This window comes from Lactuca serriola, chromosome 2 (assembly GCF_051521515.1).
Source record: "Lactuca serriola cultivar US96UC23 chromosome 2, Lser_US96UC23_V15, whole genome shotgun sequence".
Lineage (NCBI taxonomy): Eukaryota > Viridiplantae > Streptophyta > Magnoliopsida > Asterales > Asteraceae > Lactuca > Lactuca serriola.
Genome location: NC_136409.1, coordinates 115,522,490 through 115,544,865, shown reverse-complemented (window position 1 = coordinate 115,544,865; position 22,376 = coordinate 115,522,490). Strand labels below are relative to the sequence as shown.

Here is a 22,376-nt window from a genome sequence, read left to right as displayed (position 1 = left end):
TTGTCATGGCTTTCCATTTCCTTGGATCCATGGGTTCAAATACACCATGGAGCATCATATAGGTTTTAGCCCAACTTGATAATCCATGGAGAATTAGCTCACTATACAAGTATGGATGATTTACACAATCAACCCATATGTTTAATTAGTCTTCTTTTGATCACTTAATTAATTCTAGATTAATTCTTGATCAATACTAATTAAATAATCTTATTAACATATTATAACTTATAATATATTAACACACCTTAAGTGTTATTTCTCTCATTATAGTCTATCCAAATGCATGATGCCATGCAACCCAAATGGACCATGCTGGGTCGGGTCAAGTCTTACCAATTATAGTTATGGACTTAGACATTAATCCAACAGAAGCCACCAGAGTTTGATGGGACTCAAGATCTGACAGCTGTGATGAGGTGGATCTCTGACATTGAGGGGTGCTTCTACACATGTTCATGTCCGGAGCATCTGAGGGTTTGGTTCGCGCTGAACCAGCTTCGCTTGGGGGCAAAGGATTGGTGGAAGTTTGCGACAGTGCACTATTCTTCTATAGAGCTTGTTGCGGTGACCTGGGAGAGGTTCAAAGCTATGTTTCGTGATGAGTATGTTCCCCCGGTGGAAAGGGAGTGTTTGGCCCAGGAGTTCTTGACCCTCAAGCAGGGTACAAAGTCTCTTATTGTGATCACCAGGATGTTTCATGAGAGGGCGATGTTCTGCCTGAGCAAGTGTCTTTTGAGCAAGCATGTATGACCCGGTATTTGAACATTTTGAGGAGAGACATGCGCGAGTTCGTAGCGAACTCGACATGCCGGACATTTGCCGAGCTTCAGGAAAATGCCCGAAAGAGGGAGATTGAGCTAGAGAATCAGGCCAGGGAAGAGGCGGAGTCTCAAGGGAGTGATCGACGACAGGCACAGTGCCAGCCGGCTGCCAAGCAGGTTAAGCCCGCTGATTCGAGATATGGGAACTAGAAGGGCCGCAGCTGTGGCAAGTGCGGCAAGAGTCACGAGGGGGTGTGTAGAGTAGGGTCTTGCTACAAGTGTGGCAAGGAGGGGTATATGGCCAAGGATTTCCCCAAGGGGTTTGTAGTTTGTTTTCACTGCAACCAGACTGGACACTGGAAGGCCGACTGTCCGTAGTTATGAGGGTCAGCTCAGGGAGCTTCTCAAGGTTCTGTCCCTGCTTCTGTTCGAGCTACAGAGAGTCAGTCGGTGAACGCCGAGGTGCCGAAGGCTCGCGGGAGAGCCTTCCAGTTGACAGCGGAGGAGGTCCGCGCAGCACCCGATGTTGTGGCTGGTTTGTAATCTTTCATATATTTATTCTAAGTTTGTGGTGTTATGCTTATATTGTGATATGCGTAGGTACATTTCGTGTATGTTCTGTGCCTGCTTTGGTGTTATTTGACTCGGGTGTGAACCAGTCTTTTGTGTCGTTAGCCTTTAGTCAGCACATTAGTATTCGTCGTGAGGCGTTGAGTCGACCTTTGCGAGTTTCCATAGCTGACGAGAGAGCAGTGTATGCCACTGATGTGATTCGAGGACGTGTGCTCAAGATATTCTGCGTTGAGTTTCCGATTTATTTAGTCCCAATTGCTATGGGAGATGTCTGTGTCATCATGGGCATGGACTGGTTGAGCAGATTTGGAGTGGTTATCGATTGCGAGCGACAGTTGGTGACCATACGAGGCCCTAGTGAGGGAGTTCTTACGGTTTATGGCACCAATCCTTTTTGTCAAGAAAAAGGATGGTTTATACCGGCAGTGCATTGATTACCGGGAGTTGAACAAGCTGACGGTCAAGAACCGTTACCCCTTACCGAGGATTGATGATTTTTTCGATCAGTTGCAGGGAGCGTCTTGGTTTCCCAAGATTGATTTGCGGTCTGGATATCATCAGATGAGGGTGCGTGATGAGGTGAAAGACCCGAACTTTCGTATTTATGAAAGACCCAAACTTTCACACTATTCTAACATTATTCTTAAGTTACTTCCTCAAAACATGCTACCTGCATATTTATAAAACAATATTTTATATTGATAAAGTGATTACAAAAGATTGGATACAAACCGACTAAGTTCTATTACATTTCATATCTACCCAGGAATCTACTATTCATATACATACATGAACTTTAAAAACAATACAGAGAAATAGTATTAACTATTCTAAATCTTTCAGCAGTATAAAACTATATTGGATACTCATCACCTGCAATTGTTAAATATTGAGAGGAATAAGCGATAACGCTTAGTGAATTCAATAAATAGATACAATATAATCTTATACCTTATATATACCAATATGACACAAGCCAAAGGGAACAAGAACAACAATAGCATATGCCTATCACATGTCACGCTTTCAATATCAACTCAAGATTTGATTCAAAGATTTACGATCAATGAGACATACTAATTTCAATACTTGATATGCATCGATAAAGCTTTGGCCCAAATGGCACAGAAGATTTATAATTTCTGATTATCAATATGATATATTTCAGGTTTTCACACCCTGTTTAGCATTTCGGTAGATTTCAGGTTTTGATGCCCTGTTTAACCATTTGCTGATACCATAGAATATAGTTCATTCTCTTACGGAGTCATGCTCTACATGGTCAGAGGCTACATACCATTCCTATCTAACCTTCTGCCAATGCCATAGAATAGAAGTCATTCTCTTACGAGACATGTTCTACATTGCCGGAGGCTTCGTACCAGTACCAATGTGAATCTAAGTCCTTTCACTGATCACATGGTCAAAGGTATTACATTTGCTATAAAATAGCGAATAAAATAACACGGGAAAACAACTCAGAATAATAACACTGAAAATCACATAGCACATATAACACATAACATACAATTGTTCCTATATATTGAACTCACCATAAGTTAACCGGGGGTTAAAATAGTAATTTGGATAGCATTTCGGCTTTAAATATGACTTTCTATGTTGAAAACCGGGAGCTTAATTGAAAACCGGGCTCTGCGAAGGTAGGGCTTCAAAACCAAAAAGATAAAAATTTTGGGCTTCTGGGAGGTCTCGGGGCGTGTTTCGGGTGCTAAAATTGATATCGGGGCTTCGGGGAAAGTCAAAATGATGACAATATGGAAAAAGGGGCCAAAAATGGCAATTTTCTAAAATTACCCGGGAAGGCTCGCAGGCCTCCTATTTATAGGCGAGAGGCTCGGATCCGGAGAGGCAGGTGGCAGCAGCAACGAAGACCAAGCAGCATCCGTAGCGAGGTTCGGTGGCCTGATGTTGCACATGCGAGGCGGCTAGGTGCGAGGCTCGAAGGGTGAGACGCTTCAGATGCGAGATCCGGACAGGTGTACGACACGCGTCGCTCTTCGGACGCGCCACGACTCCGGTGACGCAGCTACTTCGTGCGAAGGACGTGGCAGCAACGAGGGTCTCCGGTGGCTTCGCAGGTTTCGAAAACGCATAGGGGCAAGTGGCGCTGCGAGGCGAGGCCACGACTCCGGTGACGCACCTGCTTCGTGCGAGGTGACGTGGCCGGTACTATTCATGCGAGATTTCTCGGTTTTCGATCCCTGAACTTCTAAAATCCATAACTTTCGGATACGAGCTCCGTTTTTGACATTCTTTATATGCACGTGTAGCTAAAATTACGCTCTACGACTTTCATTTAGACTTCGTTGGCTAATTTTGACTTTATTTTTAATATTATTATTTTTAACAGACCGGGACAGGAAAATCCGTTAAAAATTCATAACTTCTTCATCCGACTTCCGTTTTCGTCAGACTTTTTACCGTTGTACTACAATTGACGAGACCTTCATTATCGTTTAGGATGTATCGGTCAAATATCGCTCGATCTCAAATTCGAGTTTTTAGCTGTCTACTGCTAAGTTGAAACTTCGAAAAATCATAACTTCCTCATACGAAGTCAGATTTTGGCTTTCTTTTTATCGAATTTATCGGTTTAATGAATACTACGACTTTCATTTAAATCACTAAGGCTAAAAAGTAGTTTATCAAAAACTCACTTTTTACGTCATTCGGCGCCGTGCCGGTTTTGTCGCGGATCTTCGGTTGGTCATAACTTCTTCGTTATAACTTGGATTTCGACGAGGTTTTCGCCTAAATGTTTCTAACAAGATTCTCTACAACATCAAATAATAAATTTTTACTTCAAATTTTATATTTTCGCTAAATTTTCATTATTTGGCTATTAATTTGAATCTCATAAGACTTCCAATATTTTATGAGTGATTCTAAACATAGTTTTACTTCATTTCTAGTAAAACCTAGCTGTTAGAACTCAACACTCAATTTTATTCACTTTTAATAATAACAATACACAATTTCAGAACGTGTATGTTACAAATACCTCCTCCTTTTGAGGATTTCGTCCCCGAAATCACGTCGATTAAAGTAAATGGGGATATTTTGCTTTCATCTCATTCTTATTCTCCCAAGTATAGTTTGGGCCTCGATGGTGTTTCTACTTGACAAGCACCAATTCTACTTCTTTATTGCGTAGTTTAGTTGTTCTTTCATTCACGATTTCTTCAGGCTCTTCAATATATGTTAACTTATTATCCAATTTCACCTCGGATAATGGAACTGTCTCATCGTAGATGCTCAAGCATTTGCGCAGATAAATTACATGAAACACATCATGAATACCTGCCAAATCATTAGGCAATTCTAAGCGGTATGCTTTCTTTCCAATTCTCTGGATGATTTTGAAAGGACCAACAAATATAGGACTCAACTTTTCCTTTCTTCCCAAATCGCATAAGGCCTTTCCATGGGGGTACCTTCAGCATCACGAAATCACCCACTTGGAATTCTATAGGTAGTCTTCTCTTTTCTGTATAGGACTTCTGTCGATCCTGGGCTGCTTTCATTCTTTCTCGTATGATTTGAATCTTGTCGGTGGTGTCTTGAATCATTTCTTGGCCTCCAAGGATTTTCTATCCTACATCATGCCAACATAACGACGTATGGCATTTGCGACCATATAATGCTTCATATGGTGGTATTTTGATTGAAGTGTGGTAACTGTTATTATATGAAAATTCGACAAGAGACAAGTATTTATCCCAGTTACCACCGAACTCCAAGACACATGCACGAAGCATATCTTCTACTGTTTGGATTGTTCTCTCCGTCTAACCATCTGTCTGAGGACGATAAGCGGTGTTGAGAGTAATTCGAGATCCCAATTCACTCTTCATACTCGCCCAAAAGTGAGAAGTGAAGCGAGTATCACGATCGGAAAAAAAAATCTTTAGTGGCACACCATGTTTCACGATGATTTCGTCTAAATAACTAACGCGTATTTTTCCAATGGATTCGTTTCACGTGTGGCGAAAATATATGCACTCTTCATCAGCCGGTTGGTAATTATCCAAAGGTTATCATTCACAGTTTTCTTCTCCTCTTTCAAGGTATTAACTGTATAAGCCGGATAAGTAGAATATCCCTTCGACATAATTTATGAGTTTTTAAGAAAGAAATTTATTATTTTCACCGTAGACATAAATAGAATCTTCCCTTTCGATAGGGATGCATATCATCTCTTTGTAGCACAAGAGCTCTGCATGGTTCTTTAACAACCAATCCATGTCAAGAATAATATCAAAGATAGGAATTAGGTTAGCAGGAAGATTATAACTTTCAATTCCTATAACACTAACTCTATAGGCTTTATCAGCAAGTAATGATTTCCTATGTTATCTATATGAAATGATTGGACAATTGCGTAACAAGCAATTTGAAAAGAATATGCGAATTTATAAGGTACAAAAGAATCTAAGTCATTGAAATCAAATAAGATGTGAGTTGATCTAGAGTTTACGAGAAAATTACTAGTCACAACATTCGAGTTTTAACTTACTTCCTTTGTGGTAACCTAAAATGTACGATATTTAACTTTTAGTTTGCCAAACGATTGTCAAATTCTTCAAACTTCCTAGTTACTAGCGGTGTTCAAATTTGCACCCGCTTTTCATTCTCTATTGAACATTCGATCCTAATATTTGAGTTAAAACTCAATTCTCATCGCAGAATCCTGCTCCTTCTTGGTTTATAGACTAAACCCAGGATAAGGTCTTTACTTTTGCTATAACAACAACTCTAATGGTCATATTCTAATAACCTTTGATTTTATCTCGCACAAGACACATAACGATCCAAACTCTTGTATTAGAATCAGATCGAATAAATCGAGCTGATAGAATAGCGAAAACAAAAAGAGTTTGATCAACACGTGGATGCTTAAGAATAGAAAGAATAGCATCACATATCTCTAATTCATGCTTTCGGATATACACATCTTTTAGCTTTTGGCACCTCCTCCTTTTTAGTTGGAGTACTCTTTGATTGTTGAACGGAAACTTGACTCCCCACCATTTGACTACTAAGAGTAGGGCAGAAATATTTCTTGTGGCCAGTAACACCATATAGCAAGTCACATCTCTGGCTAATGATTGCTCAATTCTTTAATGAAGATTGTTATATTTCTATCGACTATCTCGACCATTTACTTCTTCAGTATTCCTACTGAAGTTTTGTCACTATATAAGACATGGTTCTCTGAACCAATTAACTCCTTTCGCGGATTTGTACTAACCGGACTCAATTCTTTAAGAGTTGAACAATACTTGTCTTCTTAGTCATTACCGAATCAAAGGTAACGACACACATGAATAAAACGGAATCATTTACTAGCTTCTTGGTAACCTTGTGATTTTTCCTGATCCGAGTGTGAGTCCTGTGCTTCCAGTAGTATAGGCCTCTACTACTGTTCACACCTACTCATACTCGTCCCAAGTATTGTCTCGCAGTTCCCAAGTCACCATTCAAAAGTTTTCACAAAGCAACTTATCACACATGAATGTGTTTAAACAAATACATACAACACTTTCTCCTAGACTCAACTAGGGTTTTCACGTTTCTATCAAACATATATTGGATTACCTATACTCGCCTTCTAGGATTCTTCTCATGCATATTCTCGCTTTAATATATCCTAATACTTTTCCATAGGTCGATAGAAATTTTACTTCCATTTCTTCATATAAATTATTTCTTGAGTAGTATCTACTTTACAAGACACACTATTCCAAAATTTACTCTAGCAGCATGGAGACAAACGGTCTACTACTACCTGCATCATCTTCTAACTCATGCAATCCATCATGCACATTTGTTCATTTCATTATTCTTCCTTGACATCGTTATTCTTGTATATGAGTAAGTCTAAGTCTACTTCATAGGAGTCTATCCTAAGAAGTCTGCATCTTAGCTGCATCTCAGCAAGCTCTACTAGCTTCAACTTGGTTCTCTGTCATTCCTGACTACAACATCTCTTCTCATACGATACTATGGGTGTATTTCTTCTTTAATTAAGCATTCTACCTTACTTAAACAAGTAAGTTGCTTAACCATTTACCACTAAATGACTCAATTCACCATCCCAATCTTGTATGTTAAAGTCGGCTCACACAATGGAACTTCTGTAAGGATGGGATAGAAGTCAATCATCACTTAGTATTATTAAATACTAAGTTTGAACATCTTTTATAGGGTTACTACTCAACCTACATACTACATCACAAAGTCTTGGCCTATTGAGTCTGAAAAATTCATTAGCCTTTCTTTTGATCTTCATTTAATTCTTCTAGATCTTTCACAACATTCATTGTGATACTGCCGAAGTACTGATCACCATCTTCGGTTCTTTTGACTCTATTAAACAATCACTTCTTCAATCTGAACAGCGGTAGAACAACTTTTTGGATTTGTACCAACACATTTATCTTGCCCAAACGTGTTTCAAACGCACATCTTTCTTCCAAATATGTTATTATATATCAAACATACTTTAAATGTATATTACCACTCTATTGGTATTTATACACTTATTACGATAACAACTCATATTTATTATTTTACGATATCTCGCGAACGTTTATTTATAAACTTATCAATGTCAACTATCATAAGTCTCTTTATCACTTCGAAAAAATTCTATTATGAAAATTCTTAAAATTTTCTAAACCATGGTCGGCAACAGGAGTTAAGCTTTCTCACATAATAGAATATAAGGCATATCTCTTCTCTATATTCATTTATCATTTAGCACATAATAGAATATAAGGCATATCTCCTCTTAATATTCTAGTGCTTTCCTCCATTAGGTATTCAACCTAAAATATATCGTATCATCTTTACTTAATAATTCTTGTTCAAGTTTAGAAATTCTTAAAATTTCTAGTTCACTTAAACTAATTTTCTTAAAATTCTAAAGTAACTTAATATCTTAGAATACTAGGGTTTATCACTACCCAATCCCCCACTTAAATATTTCCTATGGTTTGTATCCATATACTTATTATGAATCAGCTCATATATTGAGCTTCCAACAGTTTAAGTCTAAATACCAATCCGTGATATTTAGTTCACTTAAACCATTGCTCTGATACCATGATTGAAAGACCCCAACTTTCGTATTTATGAAACACCCAAACTTTCATACTATTCTAACATTATTCTTAAGTTACTTCCTCAAAACATGCTACATGCATATTTATAAAACAATATTTTATATTGATAATGTGATTACAAAAGATTGGATACAAACCGACTAAGTTCTATTACATTTCATATCTACCCAGGAATCTACTATTCATATACATACATGAACTTTAAAAACAATACAGAGAAATAGTATTAACTATTCTAAATCTTTCAGCAGTATAAAACTATATTGGATACTCATCACCTGCAATTGTTAAATATTGAGAGGAATAAGCGATAACGCTTAGTGAATTCAATAAATAGATACAATATAATCTTATGCCTTATATATACCAATATGACAGAAGCAAAAGTGAACAAGAACAACAACAACATATGCGTATCACATGTCATGCTTTCAATATCAACTCAAGATTTGATTCAAAGATTTACGATCAATGAGACATAATAATTTCAATACTTGATATGCATCAATAAAGCTTTGGCCCAAATGGCACATAAGATATTTAATTTCTGATTATCAATATGATATATTTCAGGTTTTCACGCCCTATTTAGCATTTCGGTAGATTTTAGGTTTTGACGCCCTGTTTAACCATTTGCCAATACCATAGAATAGAGTCCATTCTCTTATGGAGTCATGCTCTACATGGTCAGAGGCTACATACCATTCCTATCTAACCTTCTGCCAATGCCATAGAATAGAAGTCATTCTCTTACGAGACATGTTCTACATTGCCAGAGGCTTTGTACCAGTACCAATGTGAATCTAATTCCTTTCACTGATCACATGGTCAAAGGTATTACATTTGCTATAAAAATAGCGAATAAAATAACACGGGAAAACAACTCAGAATAATAACACTGAAAATCACATAGCACATATAACACATAACATACAATTGCTCCTATATATTGAACTCACCTTAAGTTAATCGGGGGTTAAAATAGTAATTTCGATAGCATTTCGGCTTTAAATATGACTTTCTATGTTGAAAACCGGGAGCTTAATTGAAAACCGGGCTCTGCGAAGGTAGGGCTTCAAAACCGAAAAGATAAAATTTTTGGGCTTCTGGGAGGTCTCGGGGTGTGTTTCAGGTGCTAAAATTGATATCGGGGCTTCGGGGAAAGTCAAAATGATGACAATATGGAAAAAAGGGCCAAAATGGCAATTTTCTAAAATTACCCGGGAAGGCTCGTAGGCCTCCTATTTATAGGCGAGAGGCTCGGATCCGGAGAGGCAGGTGGCGGCGGCAGCGAAGACCACGCAGCATCCGGAGAGAGGTTCGGTGGCCTGATGTCGCATATGCAAGGCGGCTAGGTGCGAGGCTCGAAGGGTGAGACGCTTCAGATGCGAGATCCGGACAGGTGTACGACACGCGTCGCTCTTCGGACGCGCCACGACTCCGGTGACGCAGCTACTTCGTGCGAAGGACGTGGCAGCAACGAGGGTCTCCGGTGGCTTCGCAGGTTTCGAAAACGCATAGGGGCAAGTGGCGCTGCGAGGCGAGGCCACGACTCCGGTGACGCACCTGCTTCGTGCGAGGTGACGTGGCCGGTACTATTCATGCGAGATTTCTCGGTTTTCGATCCCTGAACTTCTAAAATCCATAACTTTCGCATACGAGATCCGTTTTTGACGTTCTTTATATGCACGCGTAGCTAAAATTACGCTCTACAACTTTCGTTTAGACTTCGTCAGCTAATTTTGATTTTATTTTTAATATTATTATTTTTAACAGACCGGGACAGGAAAATCGGTTAAAAATTCATAACTTCTTCATCCGACATCCGTTTTCGTCAGACTTTTTACCGTTGTACTACAATTGACGAGCTTCGATTCTCGTTTAGGATGTATCAGTCAAATATCGCTCGATCTAAAATTCGAGTTTTTAGCTGTCTACTGCTAAGTTGAAACTTCGAAAAATCATAACTTCCTCATACGAAGTCAGATTTTGGCTTTCTTTTTATCGAATTTCTCGGTTTAATGAATACTACAACTTTCATTTAAATCACTAAGGCTAAAAAGTAGTTTATCAAAAACTCACTTTTTACGTCATTTGGCGCCGTGCCGCTTTTGTCGCGGATCTTCGGTTGGTCATAACTTCTTCGTTATAACTCGGATTTCAACGAGGTTTTCGCCTAAATGTTTCTAACAAGATTCTATACAACATCAAATAATAAAATTTTACTTATTTCAAATTTTATATTTTCGCTAAATTTTCATTATTTGGCTATTAATTGGAATCTCATAAGACTTCCAATATTTTATGAGTGATTCTAAACATAGTTTTACTTCATTTCTAGTAAAACCTAGCTATTAGAACTCAACACTCAATTTTATTCACTTTTAATAATACAATACACCATTTCAGAATGTGTATGTTACATGAGGATATCCAGAAGACAACGTTCATGACTTGTTACGGGCATTACAAGTTCGTGGTGATGCCTTTCGGGCTCACCAATGCACCGACGACGTTCATGGATCTCATGAACAGGGTGTGCAAGCCGATGTTGGGTCGTTCGATGATCATGTTCCTTGATGATATATTGGTGTATTCGAGGTCCAGAGAGCACCATGAGGAGCATTTGAGGGACATCCTCAAAGTTCTGAGATCGGAGAGGCTTTACGCCAAATTCTCCAAGTGTGATTTCTGGTTACAAGAGGTCCAGTTTCTTGGGCACCACGTCAACTAGAATGGGATATTGGTCGATCCGGCCAAGATTGATGCGGTGATGAGTTGGGAGGTGCCAAGATTCCATTCGGAGATCAGGAGTTTCCTGGGGTTGGCCGGATATTATCGGAGATTCATTCCGGATTTCTCCAGGATTGCGGTTCCTCTCACCAGGCTGACCCAGAAGTGCGTGGCTTTCAGTTGGTGCCCGGAGTAGCAGGCCTCATTCGAGACACTTCACCAGAGATTGTGCAAAGCCCTAGTGTTGGCCCTTCCAGAGGGAATGGAGGACTTTGTGGTATATTATGATGCGTCGATATCAGGACTGGGTGCGGTGCTGATGCAGAGATGGCATGTGATAGCATACGCATCAAGGCAGCTAAAACCTCATGAGATGAGGTATCCTACGCACGACATGGAGTTGGGGGTTGTGGTGTTCGCCCTCAAGATCTAGCATCACTATTTGTATGGGGTTCGGTGTACCATATACACGGACCACAAGAGCTTGAAGTATCTGATGGATCAGCCCAACCTGAACATGCGTCAAAGGAGATAGTTGGACGTGGTAAAGGATTATGAGTGTGAGATCCTGTACCACCCAGGCAAAGCTAACGTGGTAGCCGATGCCTTAAGTCGCAGGGTAGAGAGTGCCCCTTTGCGAGATGTTTGTATGAGGTTGATAGTGATGACTCCGGTGTTGGACACCATTCGAGAGGCCCAGGTGGAGGCCATGAGATCGAAGAACCGCAAGAGAGAGCGGGTGATTGGGCAGATATCAGAGTTCATTGTCGATAGTCGGGGGCTTATGACCTTCCAGGGACGGATTTAGGTGCCATTTGAGTGTAGGGAACGTGCTATTTTGATGGAGGAGGCGCACAGGTCGAGGTTTTGGATCCATCCTGGGGCCACTAAGATGTATTTGGACCTAAAAAGAGATTATTGGTGGCCCTGTATGAAGAGGGATGTGGCTTGGTTTGTAGAGAGGTGCTTGAACTGTCGCAGGGTTAAGGCTGAGCACCAGTGTCCGCATGGCAAGTTGCAGCCGCTTGAGGTTCCCCAGTGGAAGTGGGAACAGATTTCCATGGATTTTATCACCAAATTGATAAGGACTGTGAGAGGCGTCGATGAAATTTGGGTGATCGTTGACCGGCTGACGAAGAGCGCTCATTTTCTAGCTATCAGTGAGAGCTCTTCCGCAGAGAAGTTGGCAGAGATATATGTGAGAGAGGTGGTGTCTCGGCATGGGGTGCCGATCTCGATTGTGTCCGATCTAGATGTGAGTTTCACTTCCAGGTTTTGGAAGAAGTTTCACGAGGAGTTGGGTACAAGATTGCATTTCAGCACTGCTTACCACCCTCATACCGACGATCAGAGTGAGCGGACTATTCAGACACTCGAGGACATGCTTCGTGCATATGTATTGGACTTCGGAGGGAGTTGGGACACGTATCTGCCTTTGGTTGAGTTTTCATATAACAACAGCCATCATTCGAGTATTGGTATGCCTCCCTTCGAGCTGTTGTATGGAAGGAGGTGTCGGACTCCCATTTGTTGGCGAGAGGTAAGGCAATGGGTGATGGGTAGTATGGAGATAGTGCTCTAGACTACTGAAAAGATTTAGTAGGTCAGACAGAGGTTGCTGACGGCTCAGAGTCGCCAGAAGAGCTACGCGGATAAGCGTCGCTCAGAGCTTGAGTTCCAGGTTAGTGATTTAGTTCTCCTGAAGGTATCACCTTGGAAAGGTGTGATTCAGTTTAGGAAGAGAGGCAAGTTGGGGCCTCGGTATATTGGTCCATTCAAAGTGATCGCAAGGGTAGGCAGAGTAGCATATCGTTTGGAGTTACCTGTGGAGTTGGGTCAGATTCATGATACCTTCCACGTGTCTCAGTTGAGGAAGTGTATTGCCGACGAATCGACAATAGTACCATTGGAGGATATTCAGGTGGATGTGAGCCTGAATTATGTTGAAAGGACAATTGCGATACGAGATCGAAGGATCAAGGTTTTGAGAAACAACGAGGTGTCCTTGGTGCAGGTTCAGTGGCAGCATCAGAAAGGGTCCGAGCTGACATGGGAACCAGATATCGAGATGCGTGAGCAGCATCCAGAGTTATTTGTAGAGCAAGACTTCAAGGGTGAAGTCTGATTCTAACGGGATTTTGCGACCGGACTCAAAAGGGTCCGAGCTAATAGCCGGCGTTTGGGTATTTAATTTTATTTTTGGAATTATTATTTGAGGGAACTCGATGAGTTGGTGCCTCAACTCGTCGAGTAGAGTCTTATCTGTTGGCGGGGTTTTGCGACCGGACTCGAGGAGTCGGGTATCTAACTCGCCGAGTCGGTGTTGATTAGGAAAACCCTACTCCCCGAGTTTGGGAGCCTATTTAAAGACCTTTATGGCCTTCATTTGCAGCCACCTTGTTCCAGAGAAAACCCTAGAGAGCAGCGATAGTGAGTTTAAGGGCAAGAGGGGGCTATTTCTTCATCTTTTTGTGTGGATCTGCTTGAAGGAAGGAAGGAGCACAAATCTAGAAGTGTGAAGGGGACTCGATCTGAGCTAATCATCAAGTGATATCATCTTTGGAGGTATAATCCTTTCCATTTCGTGTTATATTGTTGGATTTCTTGATTTTAGGGTTTTTACCCTCATTTTTATGGGACTCTAGTGAGTATGAGGACCCCCTTTGGAATTGACATCAGATCTGGACCATAAGAGGTCCCTAGAGTTATTATCTTCCAGTTTTTTCCAAGAAAATAAGGAATTGGAGACTAGGTTGCCATTTCTAGTGTTATTTCTCCATTTGGGGCTTGATATGGGTTGCATGCACGTAAAGGTTGCACCTTTACGTGACTTTTGAGTGCTTAAGGGTTATATCCATGATTTGGTTAAGTAGATCTGAACTCAGGAGATTTTTTAAGCTAGTCCATGGAGGAAACTCGCCGAGTGCATATGTAGACTCGACGAGTCGGACCTGTTTGCCACGGGGTCTGACTCCAGTGGTGACTCGGCGAGCTGAGGGGTGACTCAGTGAGTCAAGTGAGGCTTAGAAAGGGAAGAGTCTGTGGGAATGATGGGACTCGCCGAGTTGTCGTATGCACTCGGCGAGTCTGGTCGAAATGGACAGTTGACTTTTGGTTGACTTTTAGGGTTTGTCAACAAATGGGCCTTCAGGTCTGAAGAGGGGTAGAATGGTATTTTACCTTTCTAGGGATTTGCATCAGAGAATATCCAATTTGTGAAGAGACATTTATTTAATGTAATTTATTATTGTGTCTAGGAGGAGGCTAGGGCAGTATTCTGATATCGAGATTTTACCGAGTTATCCGAGGTGAGTCTTCTTACTATACTTTACTTAGAGTCGTAATTAGAGTTATGTGACAGAGTATGTTGTATGATTTTGCATGATATGATTTCTATGTGATTTATGCTATGTATGTTATAGAGTTAGGACCGGAGGGTCCACAGACTTAGGGCCAGAGGGCCCACAAAGTTATGGGACTGGAGAGTCCCACTGAGACACATTGACCAGAGGGTCAAACAGAGTTATAGCCTCGAGTGGCTAAAATGTGTTGTGGTATTTTGGGGAACTCACTAACCATTTATGCTTATAGTGTTGTGTTATTTGTTTCAGGTACCAGTGAGGATCACGGGAAGGCGCCAACTTGATCAGTACACACACGAGGAGTCTTTTTATATATGAAATTTTATTATTTTACAAGTACTACAACTTTCATTTAGATCACTAAGGCTAAAAAGTAGTATATCGGAAACTCACTTTTTACACGACTTAGTGTTTGACGGTTTTATCGCGGATCTTCGATTGGTCATAACTTCTTCATTATAACTCGGATTTTAATAAGGTTTTTGCCTAAACGTTTCTAGCGAGATTCTCTACAACTTTAAATAATAAAATTTTACTTATTTCAAATTTTATATTTTCGCTAAATTTCACTATTTGACTTTTAATTGGAATCTTATAAGACTTCCAATATTTTATGAGTGATTCTAAACATAGTTTTACTTCATTTCTTAGTAAAAACTATGCGTTAGAACTCAACGCTCAATATCATATAATATTTCATAATATTATTCACTTTTATAATTTACAATACACGATAACTGAATGTGTATGTTACAATGATCATGGAAGATTTATTTTTCAACCACTTTCGAAGATTGGATGCTTGGTTGAAATCTCCTTGATCATGGTATCTTGGAGTGAAAATCAATAGGAAGGAGAAGAAAGAGATTTCTTTAATAAGAAATACATTTCTCTTATTGAAATCCAAATGATCTTCATGCTCTTATGTATGTTGAAGTTCAAGACTATGGAGTTCAATGTGATGTTCTTGTAGTTCATGACAAGAAGATTGAAGTTGATTCTCATGAAAATGAAAAAGTTTTTTGCTTGATTTGAGTTCGAACCGATGATATTTTGTGTTCTTGTGATTCGTTTGAAGGAATGATTCCTTATTGAAAGTATTTAATCTAAGAAATTCAAAAATATCAAACTCCAAAAGATAGGATCCAGACTGTCAAGTTGAAGTTGTGGAAAATGGGTTTGTTCATGAATTCAAATCTTCAAGTTCCAAGAAGATGAAAATGAAGAAGAAGAAGAAGAAGATCAAACATAAAAATAAGTGGGTTTATTCACAAAAATCGTCAAATGTTGATGTGAAACCAAAATCCATGAAGCAAATTTAGTTTCCAAAGTAACAATCTCCAAGTGTTGCATTGAATTTGAAGTCAAAACTGAAAAGTGTTGATGGTTCCAAGCCAAGACTTTATTTCTTGCAAGGTTGGAATGTCGTTTTCTATAAGGAGTATGTCATCAACATACAATACTAGAAAGTTACTATACTCCCAGTAGACTTGACATACACACGTGACTCATCTTCACTCCAAGAGAAATCAAATTCTTTGAATTTCTCATGGAAGCAAAGATCCAACTACGATATAATTATTTTAATCCATAAATGGATTTCTCATGCTTATACACTCTATTAGGAAACTTTGCATCCATAATATCCTCTGGATGACTCATGTAAACATCTATAACCAACTTTCCTTTAAGGAAAGTGGTTTTGACATCCATATGCTATATTACATAATCATGAAAGGCATCTATGGCGAGCATTATCCTAATAGATTTTATCTTGGCCACTGGTGAGAGGGTCTCATCATAGTTAGTCCTTAGGGTTTAAAATAAATCCCTTCGCAAACAGTAGTGCCTTGAAATTGTATACCTTTCCATCCATGTTGGTCTTCTTCTTGAAGATCCATTTAGAACCAATTATCTTTCAACTAGGTTCTTGATCAAGCAATCCCAAACTTGGTTATCATACATGGACTTGATCTCTCTATCCATGGCCTCTTTCCACTTGGAAGCTTCAAGGCCTGCCATTGCTTCCTTATAGTTAGCTGGCTCATCCAAAATTACCAATGTACGATCACTGACAAACATGTCACCCTCTGTAGTTATATGGAAACCACATAACTCATGTGATATGCTAACTTTACTAGATTGGCGAAGAGGTTAGTGATTTGTCAATGGGTTCAACATAAGTCTCATCCTCTATTTGAGCGCTAGTATCTTCTAAGGTTCCTTCATTGGTTGACTCTTAAATCTCTTTAAGGTTAATGGTACTCCCACTGTCCTCTTTGCATATGAGCTCTCTCTAGTGAAAGACTCCTCTTCATGCTACAAAGACCACATTCTTACTACGTCTGTATAACAAATATCAAAAATACTTTTATGGGTAGCGAATGAAAATACATCTCTCACTTCTAGGTTATACTTTTTCATGAGTCTCTTATCTAACAAAAGCCTCATAACTCGAGACCTTGATATGTGCTAACGAGGGAACTTTCCTTGTCTAGATCTCGTGAGGTATTTTGACAAACTTCTTGGTAGGGACAAGATTGAGGATAAGGGTGGCTATCTCTAAGTCATACCCTCAGAAAGAAATGGGAAGAAAAGCTTGACTCATCATGGAATAAACCATTTCTAACAAGGTTCGATTATGCCTCATAGCCACACCATTAAGTTGTGGTGTCCTGGGAGGAGTCAGTTGTGAAATAATTCCACATTTCTTGAGATAGTTGTGTAGCTTAATATTAAGATGCTCTCAGGCTCTGTCAGATCAAAGCATCTTTATCTTCTTGCCTAATTGATTTTCGACTTCATGTTTAAACTCTTTGAACTTTTCAAAGGTTTTTGATTTATTATTGATTAAGTAGATATAACCATATTTCGTATAACCATCTATAAATGTCATATATAACTGATTAGCATCCCTTGTGGTGGATCTGAAGGGCTCACACACATATGTGTCTATTAAATCCAACAAACCCTTACTTTTTTACAAGATCCAGTGAAAATTGATTTTCTTATCTTCCCTAAAAGACAAGATTCACATTCATCATCTGGCCTTAACTAAAATAAATCCAACACTCCATCCTTTTGGAGTTGAGCGACACATTTCTTAATAATGTGCCCAAGACAACAATGCCACAAGTATGCTTTGTCTAAACCATTAGACGAATCAATATAAAATACATTATTACCTAAGCTATCAGCACAAATCACAGTTTCATATACACCATTACAAGGTAAAACTTTAAAATAAAAATGCCATTTTTATAAACCAAAATCGATCCATTCATGTCATTAAATGAATATCAAAAATCTTTTTTAAAAAGTGCATGAAAAGAAATAATGTTTTGAGTCATTTATGATGAATAACAACAATTAACTAAATCTAATGTAACATCACTACTAAGCATAAGACTATAAGTTCCAATCTTTGGTAACATGAGAAAATAGCCTATTGCCTATTATTAGATTCATCCTTCCATGCTACACCTCTTCACTTTCTCTTAGTTCCCGCAAATCAGAACAAATGTAAAAACCACATCATGTATCGAGGACCCTAGAATGAGTAAGTTGTGAGTTATTAGTTTAAATAGTCTAAATGCCTTCTGCAACAAGTGGTAAAAATTGGTCAGAGTTCCGCGGTCAAACAATCGTGAGCCGCTATGTATTGAGGACCAATAATGTGAAATTTTATGTTTATAATATCTATTAAAGATATTATATTCATAATTACTTTCAAAACATCTCAAACTACTCAAACCATCTATCGTTGAAAATTGAATCGAAAATGACAAAAAACTAACTCTATTCCTGACGTTAAAAATAAATTTTTTTGAATAAATTATGTTCTACTGATTTGGTGGATAGAATGATAGTCCGAAACGGACATCGTATAGAAAGTTACGCCTATTTCAAATTATAAAAATCAGTATTTATCTGATTTTTCTGAAACGAACCATACACTGGTTCATTTGGAATAGCTACGAACCTTGTAAATAACTTTTGAGCACATTTTTGAACTCAAACTACGGTTTATTATTTTATTTCATTTTTTATCATATTTTTAATCTCAACCAAAACCAGTTTCGAAAAATCCGTCGAATTCAGATCCAATTAATCACGAAAATTAAAATGCTATTTCACAAAGTTCTGTAAATCGGGATTGAATTTCGTATGTATTTCTGGAGTCACCTTGATCGGAACAATAAGTAGGCATATTCATATAGATTTTTTGTACATGTCAGAATCTAATAACATAAGAATCGTGAAAACGTGTGACAATTTCCTCATTAAAAATTGAAAGTACATTGCATATACTTGTATATATTTTTAAATACCTTTCTAATATATCTTTTAAACTAGATGACGAGCCCCGCGCTGCGGGGATTGGGATAAACAAATACAATCACTTTTGGTGTCCGCTGGTTCTTATCAATAAGAAGGATTGGATCGACAACTTAAATGCAATAAATAACAATTTACTTGTATTGATCGCATTATTGTAGAAATCAACCTAATGCTAAAAAAATGTTATAAACATTCAACATACGGTTTTTTTTAATAAGTTAATGCCGAAAAATATGAAAATGAACATCACAAATCAATAACTATAAATTTTAGAGATAAGAAAAAGAAAAGGGTTATTTATAATTTCAGACAAATTACTTCTCATTGTTTTCTTTCACTGATTAATACACTCACTTAACAACCTTTTCTAACTAATTTCATCTAACATAATAGACTCCCTCAAAACCACTTATTAAACCCAAATTCTGCTTGACTTTGACTTTTCCTACTTTGACATTCTAGAATACATGAATCTCAAAGGAGGTCCAACAGAGACATGTTTCTTTCTTTCTTTCCCATAAGGGTTGTCTGGATAAACGATTTTAAAAAGATATTTTTGAAAATGGCATCACATTTGGGGGAAGTGGAAAACAAATCGAGGGAAAATTTGTAAAGAGTTAGGACTTAATGGGGAAAGTATGTAGAATTTGTACCTGAGTTTGGTGATCATCGCTTGTAACAATATTCCCAACCCTTCTAAGTGCAGAAATGATTACTGAAGAAGACGGATGTTTGAAGAACAAAATTGAAATAAAATTAGTCAAATTTTCAAGCATTTCAATCAATAAATTTCAAGCAAACAACACCAAAAGCATCTCCAATGCAAGACGTTTTATAATGACTTGTTGATATTGCCACGTCAACATTCCAAAAACCTATTCAAACATAAAAAAAACTTACAACAAAATTTTAGATATTTCCAACTCAGGAGCCTTGTAAACCCGCAGCTGTATGGATAAAAAATGAAACAGAAAACTAAAATGAATAAAGCTTGAAATTGGAAAATTCTAGGGTTGAAACGTACCCAAACGATGTTCTTGACGCATGAACTTCGGATTGTAGATTACTCTTCAATATAACAATTTTAGTCGTTAAATTTCAGTTTTTACATACTATTGTGGCTACAACATAATAAAAACTATGCAAAATGTTTTAAAAATACCATTAAACTAAAAAAGACATGAAATAATAACAAACTATCACTTCTATTTTTAAAACCGTAACTTTGATTCTTGTAAGAACAAATATATAATCAAATCACAAAAAGATATAAACACAAATAAAGAAAGTTAAAAATAGTACCATTTTGAATCTTCGGCTTAAGCCTTTATCTCTTAGAATGTTCCATCATGGAGTTAACCATTTTCAAGCCTCGTCCCAATTCCTAAGCCTAGTATTCAACTACTTTATTATACATGTAACTTATAAGTTAACAAAATAAGTTAAAAAAAGATTACAATTGATTAATATTCCTATAATTTATTTTCCAAGTTTTTTTTCTTCAAAATACCAATTTTACCCTTCAACAATTTATGTTAAGAATCATAATCTAAAAGGACTTCCGAAGGAGTAACAATCGGCCGTTTGTAATAGAAGATGGAATGGAATCCAATTATAAAAACTAAACATCTTTTTAATCTTTATTAATATAAAAATAAAGATGAACATAAGAATGCATCACCTGAAGTTTATGTAATGCATGTGACATTGATCTAAAAGCATCCATGAGAAGTTCGTTCTGTTTCTCCAAGTGTCTACAAAAAAATAACAAAATTCAATACTGTAGGTCATACAAGATTAAAAATAATAAAGAAAACTTTCTTTAACATCTGCCCAGTGTATTTAGGATCCACCAAATGCAGATTCTGAAAAAAAAAAAAAAACATACTTGGTATTAGGCTTGTCATGATTGAAAAGCTTATGTTTGAATAAGCTCTACCAATAATTTTTCATCATTACTCCAATACAACTATCAAATATTATGATTTTTAGGCCTGAAAATTGAAATATGTTTTCATCATTACCTACTCATAGGGCTATTGCCAACTTGTGATGGAGAAGATGATTCATGAAGCAACATCAAAACCCACACTTTTTTTAAATCAGTCAAAACCCAAAAATAAGAGAATAAGACCAATACTGAAAATCAAAATCAAGACCCTAAATAACTAAAGCAAAATCAGTACACAAATCTGTAAACTATAATCAAAACCACATCGCAAACCATATTTGTGTAGCATAACATCTACCAGGTTTGCTTTGGGCAACCATATGCATAGAGATTAAGCATAAAAAATAAATGAAATTAACATGGAAACTTACATCCATCAAAGTCACTGGTGAGACTGGTGAGAAAGGAATCAAACTAACCCAACAGTGATGCTTGTCTGCAATCGTCTTCATCAAGCCCTAATCTCAGGTCCAGATGAGGCGGTGGTGAGAAAGGAATCTTCCTCCATTCTCGTTTGAGTGATTGGAGTGAGTCCGGTGGGAGCGATGGTCTTCATCAAGCCCTAATCTCAGGTCGGCTGATGGTGGTAGTGATCGAGGTAAAAAAACGACGGCGGTGGCATTGGCCTCTGTCAGCGTTTTCTTGGGTTGCTTCATTGGAATATTGGAGTGAACTCATTCCGTCACCGCCTTAGGGGGCAAAAAAAAAAACAGCAGGAACCGAACGAACCAAACAAAACTGAACACAAACCAAAGATTTTACTTGCAAGTACACAAACGAAGAGAAGAAAGAAAATGGAGAAGATGGATACGGCAAAAACTGAAACAAAAAGCAAAGGCGTCGGCTATGGCGGAGCGATAGAAGCGAACTCAGCGACCGATCGACTGCACTCTTCGATGGTATAATAGAGGAATCGACAAGTCGGAACTCCTATGAGTTCGATTTGTGTGTGGAAGAGTGGAACGATCGGGAAGCAGAGGAAAAAAAAAACAGAAGGTCTGGATAAGGAACGGTGGAAGGAAGAAACTGTAAGGATCGATTACCTACAACTGTAAGATAAAATGACCGGCAAAACCGGCATTGTTCCTAAGAAGGTCCTCATTTAAAATATATATATATATATATATATATATATATATATATATATATATATATATATATATATATATATATATATATATATATATATATATATATATGATAAAGTGAATATACCTAACAACCTTATATAAGTTTAGGTACCTAACTCCATAATACTACATCGGTTTGTATCATATTTACATTGTAATTGCCTAAGGTTCTTAAACTTCAACCACATAACTTGATTACTTCCAAAATCATTGGACTTTCAACAATATCTTTCTTTTACATCACGTCTTTCTATCGAATACCACCTGATGGGCTTCATATCCTACCGCTACAAATGAAAGGATGTAGGAGATATATAATGATGAATTTTCAAATTTTTTTTATGTAAATCAAGTTTAGGGATGAAGTTTAAGAA

The 22,376-nt window shown here is 37.9% G+C and overlaps 1 long non-coding RNA gene across 17 annotated transcripts; it reads right to left on the bottom strand.

The window, feature by feature from the left end:
- Positions 1–17,906: 17,906 nt before the first annotated feature.
- LOC145086664 (uncharacterized) lies at positions 17,907–21,941 on the bottom strand. Of its 17 annotated transcripts, none has more exons than XR_013700535.1 (6): positions 21,244–21,941; positions 20,603–20,786; positions 19,946–19,989; positions 19,822–19,868; positions 19,575–19,636; positions 17,907–18,130 (listed from the first exon to the last, which is right to left on the bottom strand). It is a non-coding gene; the product is annotated as an uncharacterized LOC145086664 (long non-coding RNA). The 17 variants fall into 17 exon arrangements; XR_013700531.1 differs by lacking the exon at positions 17,907–18,130 and adding an exon at positions 19,198–19,449; XR_013700532.1 differs by lacking the exon at positions 17,907–18,130 and adding an exon at positions 19,198–19,449 and having other exon boundaries at positions 20,603–20,675.
- Positions 21,942–22,376: the final 435 nt, after the last annotated feature.